This window comes from Aethina tumida, chromosome 7, assembly GCF_024364675.1.
Source record: "Aethina tumida isolate Nest 87 chromosome 7, icAetTumi1.1, whole genome shotgun sequence".
Lineage (NCBI taxonomy): Eukaryota > Metazoa > Arthropoda > Insecta > Coleoptera > Nitidulidae > Aethina > Aethina tumida.
In genome coordinates this window covers 7,177,055-7,183,054 of record NC_065441.1, presented here as the reverse complement: position 1 = coordinate 7,183,054, position 6,000 = coordinate 7,177,055, and positions in this window count along the sequence as shown.

Genomic DNA, 6,000 nt, shown 5'->3' with positions numbered 1-6,000 from the left:
AATAATTACACTATACTCTTTCTTTCATTATTCATTTTGTACGTAAATAAAAATAATTTCTACTTAAATTAAATCTTAAACAAACGTGGCTGGTCACAGAAATAGCACATTTTTGAAGAATATATTTATTTGTTAAATAATTAACAAATTTGTTAATATTTTGTTGGATACCCGATCACGGTGAAATTAAATTCTTCCAAAATGCATCTAAATTTGATGCTTTTTGGTGTTTTAATGGAGATTAGTAAATAAATTATCGTTGGCAAATGTTTCCATTTTACTAATAATTTTTTAATAATAATAATAGTCCTATACCATGCCAAGGAAAGGAACCCCAAACCAAAACTTTTCCTTCAAAGGGTTTCAAAGTTTTTGTAGAGGAACTAGCATCCAAACTTTAATTAGGAGAATGATGAATGTATCTGGTCCATTGAACGTAGTTTCATCACTTCAAAGTACCACTCGCTGATTAATACACTTTGATGCAAACTTTTATCTCAAATATTCTTTTTTGATACCAATGGTTTCTTTACTGAAGTAAATGTTTGCAAGATTTGTTCATTCAGTCGACATCTGATTGTTCTAGTAGATACACTGATATTGTAAGACCCAATTAATTCATTATTTATTTGCTTAGAAGACAATAAAGGATGTTGTTATCCTGTAAAACATTAGATGAAAAAGCTTCTAAAGGAACGAAGAAACTGATATATATATATATTATGGTGTACTATATACAATATACAGATTATACATTCGGGATCATAAAGAGTTCTCCCTTTTGATCCAATCCAATATTGGTATCCATAAAAACAAAACATTGACAAGATTGTAAGAGAAACAAACAAAGGCATTAACACCTGATTAATCTGAACAAGTGATAACTATGGAAATCAAGCTACATCCAGTTTCAATTGATAGAGCCTGCCATCTAATCTTGGAGAGATATAGTATATGCAAAAGACGAATATATTTTACTGCAATTTATCATTGTTCAAATTTGATAAAATGCTGATTTATATTTATTAATCAAATGAATTTGAATTAGATATGTTTCAAAAGTACATGTTTCTTGCAGCTCTTTCTTTAGTATCTCGTCTTCTATTACCTTTACGGTTTCTGGTTTATTAAAACAAGTATAATAATAACAACAACAATAATAATATTTTATATTTTTCTGATGTGTGTGCAAAATTAAATTATTATTATAAAACTGTATAAACATGTTTTATGTTGTAAATTTAAAAATCACAGCACTGCAATCAATCCGTTTCTCTTATCAAGTGGACACTGATAATTAACACTGAGGCACACCTTGCGTTAAAAAAAATGTAGATTTAGACGTGGGCGACCCCCCGAGGTCAACGTAACAGCCAGGTGCCAGTGCATATTTCCACTTGTTCTGATTTATGCCCATAATATTCATTCAAAACACATCCAAGCCCATATATGGACGGCCGAATGATATGTTAAGAAACAAAACTAAAAATTAATTTTTACAAATGTCTTTATAAAAACTGAATTACGTTTAGATTGCATGTTCTGGCGCAGGCCTCATATTTCTTAATGCATTCGTGTGAGTATAAATCAACAAAAATATAATCATTTATTATGCAACTGATTAATAATTATCTGTGAAAAAAGATTAAAAATATTTTTTGTTGAATTAGCTGAAACCTCTTAACTTTTAGAAATCTACACCCACAAACACTTAATAGCCCTAATTAATAACAATTTTTACACAATCAATGGTTCCTTTTTAAGACATAATATTATCTCTATAAATAGTACAAAAATCAAACAGAGGAAGTTCACTATATTTGGAAAAATAATTAATTCTTAATTTGAATCTCAAAAATGTGTACGTAGGTAGAACACTAAGTCGAGAGCTGTTGTTGTACACGTTTGTAAACTAAAAATTTATCTGATGGAAATTCATATAAGAAGATTAGTTTGGCAGTCAATTTCGGGATTTAACAGTGTATTAGTGATAAACAACGATTTGAATATATATTAGTTGTAATAGTGTTAACATGGATTCCTGTTGACAATTTGGGACAATGAGATAATTGCGGAGTTATTAAAATGATAAATATACATTAAATCCCACGTTTAGTCTAGTAGTCAATTTAAAAAGAGCTAAACGTTGCAAATATATGTACCATGCAAATGACTTGTAATGGTAAAACCTGTTAAACGTCGTAGTTAAAAAAAACATACTTGGGTTTTGAATAATTTGAATCTTAAACATGATCTGAAGGAACAACGTCCAATCATTAATCTACGGCATTATGCACTTAAATTTATTGACTTTCATAATATTTGCTGCATGCATGTTTTTATCGTACATGTTGCTACTTATATGGAATCATAATATTAAGTTTATCAAAAGTCATCCCTGCTGAATTTTAAAATAACTTTAGTTACTTCTTTCCTTAAATTTAAGATATTTTTAATTTAAATTTGGAGTAAGAAAAAACTCATTTTATTATTTAACCTTTAGTCTGTATGATGTATGATTATTTATTTGATTTGTTGATGGAAACATGTTTTCATATTTGTGGGTGTATGTTTAAAAGATAAGATATGAATTTTTAATATATGTTAAGTTATAAAACCAACATTAAAACTTAAAATTCTTCTGTAATTGACGAAATATTTAAATTTCAAATTACAAACAATTTATCAAGCTTTTAAAGTGTTCGTGAAGATATTACTCATTAACCATATTCCATTAATCACCGATAAACACGCACATTCGGAATAAATTAATTCGCTTTATTAATCTGCAACATTTAAATTATTTAAATGTATACCATGTACGCATATTAAACTTAATAAGCCTACCACATCCATTTAATGTAACAACTACCCACCAAGCGTATTTATTTTACAAAACTAATTTATATTGATATCTAAAAATGGAGAACATTATGCCGTAAAGGTGAAAATGGCATTTATTCCTGCCGCCTTATAATTATATACCATAAACAAAGGATTAAATATGGTTCGGGGGACATTTCGAAATCCACGTTTTTGGAAATCAATATCATCACTTGTATTTATGTATTTTAATTTTGTACGTAATCGAAGGTTGAGAAATAAGGAAAGCTCGTACATAAATTTATTATGATGAGCGTAAATGTTTTATCGATTTAAATTTATTGACGACTACATTTTGAAGACAAGGAAAGCTCGTAAATAAATTAATAAGAAGGATAATGTTTAATAATAATATTTTATCGATTTCCAATTATTAAATTATAGTGTTTTTTAATTCCATCCTTTAATGAACTGATTTTTTTAATAATTCGATATTTAATTAAGTTTTAAATAAACATTTTTTAGTAAAGCTTTATACTAGCAACTTATAAACAAAATTACAAATATACCAATCGAAAATTTGGTCGTTTGTTCCGACTGAATTTTGAGAGAGACATAATTTATGACTGAGATAGGAAAAGTCTTCCACTACGGGGCATACTTGCAGACTTCTACTGTCTCTGTCGGGCCTGGTGTCTCACTCAAAATGCAGTCGGATCAAACACTTTTCGATCGGTATAAAGGTTGCATATACTAAATTAACCTAACCTAAAAATAAGCATGTTGCCCACATTGGTAAAATTTTAGGGTGTTGCACACAAATTCCTGTCAATAAATTGGTATGAGTAACCCTTAAATTATATGGATAATTTAATTTTCCTAGATTAAATAAGTATAAAAATGTTTTCTCTATATTTTATTTTGACCAGTAATATTACATGAATATTTGTAGGTATAGTCGTCATTATATTTCATTAATTTTAATTTTTATATATTTAATATACATAAAAATAAATAACATTCCATTTCTTGTAAACTTTTACCATTCGGTTCATTCTCTTATCTGTTGTTTAGCACCATAAAGTGCCTCAAAAAAGACTTTCTTATGAAGTCTTTGCCCCTATAATTGATGGTGGACAACAACGAAGCATGACCAAAGGACAGCACTTTTTTCTGATTATTTCTGCTAGACGAAAACGCACATGATCTAAATCCAGGCTTCGTGCAGATTTTGGAACCACTGTAAGTCTGTCTATCGTTAGAGGAAAGATGTGTGAAACTTGTCTTAGAGGCAAAATATCCTTCCAAGACCACCGCCTATGGGCTGCATCCCAATAGTGTAATTGTATGTTTACAGATTAGTCTAGATACATTATATCACTCGGATAGCTGTATTTGGACATAGTGTGAACTGGGTGAGAAACATCATGAGCAAAACGTGGCTTTAACTATTCTTTTTAGAGGTTCTGTAACAGTGTGGAGAATGACAGTTTTATACTCGAAACCACCAGCCGCAAAATTTGGAGATGCTTGCTAATGATCTTAGAGAAAAATGGTGAGCTATGAATCAAGAATTTATTATGAGTATGGCAGGAAGGAAGATGTCCATTGATCAAGGAGGAAGATGACCAAATACTTTTTGGAAAAATGTAGCCGTTAATATTCTATTTTTTTTTAATTACGTCACCAATTTTGATGCAGCAATGATATGAATGATGATTTACAGATAGATAGATATACATTAAACTGTGTTATGTCTTTTACCTAAGTATATATTCAATTGTACTAAAGTTATAAATATTAGAAATCGTTCTTTCTTCAATAACTTATTGTAACATCTTAGGTACTTCAAAACTTGTAAAACCCCAGATTCTTTAGGGCTTCAGTTGAGAATTGGTGGTATCATATATCATATATCTCTGATTCAAAATCTTCTCTACCATTCTGCAACATTCAGATATTAAAATTAATTAAAATTCATCCCTAATATTATAGAGTTTAGTTTGCAGACGTACTTTACTTTGCAGGATTCCAAAACACCGACACCTCAAAGAAGCATGCGGTACTATCAGGACAGTTGGCGTTCACCCATAGGAAAACGCTTGTATATTCCGCGAACCAGCGTCGTGTAAATAGTGACCAGAACGTTGCGTGGAGCTGTCAAGTGTGCACGTGGGTGGACCAGTGTTCTATCTCCGCGCCTTCTCCCCCCATCATCGAACCATTCCACATCCGACGGCGTTGCTCTCCCGCCACGGTCCTACGGTGCCCCGCTCGCACGGAATCTTCACACCTTTCGAAATGTTCCTCTCCTGCCGCTATTGCGGACTAATAGATTCGCAGTAAAAAAGTTGACCACTTGCCTCTATGGTCTAATAATAAGCGGCTTCCTTGTGGGGAACATGCGACTGAGGCTTAACAATATTTTATGATATGGTTAAACGCTAAGCCATTCTATTCTATTGTTTAATGGTCTTATGATGGTGGTTTGAGTTGCTTTGTAAATCTTGCAATAAAAGAAGAATGATTTGTGGCTCTTTTGTTGTAATATTTTTTACAATTTCTTTCTTTTACTTTTAACAACTTTATGTTTCAAAAATTTAAATGATTATTATTTTTACTTTAATCTGAAGAAATTCATTTCGATTTTATCAAAATAATGAAAATTAAAATTGTTATAATAGATTTATAAATCAAATTTTAGTTAATAGTTAATTGATTAATTGTAATTAATGTTTTAGAATTATTTTTCAGATGATAATCATATACTTATTATTTTATTATTAGCATTTTTATTTTAAATTTAATACTAAAAATATATTGAAATGTTATTTTCATTTTAAAATTTCCATTTATTTTATTTCTAGAAAATATTTTTTAAACCCTTAGTAATTTAATTCTTAAAAAACTTCACAAGAGTTAAGACAAAAAGTTCTTCAAAGTTTATCACTAAAAATTCCTATAAAAATCGATATCACAGGTTAAAATTTAAACATTTATTGTGTTTCTTTAACTACCGAGTTTTTGGTCGAACTTATAATGGTTATCAGATGAGTATTTTTAACTGCCTCACTGTATATATAAAATTAGTAGACATGAAAAATTGTAATCCAATAATAATTATTAATAATGTTTAGTGTTCCATAAATATTTTTTAGTTGACAATAATATATTTAT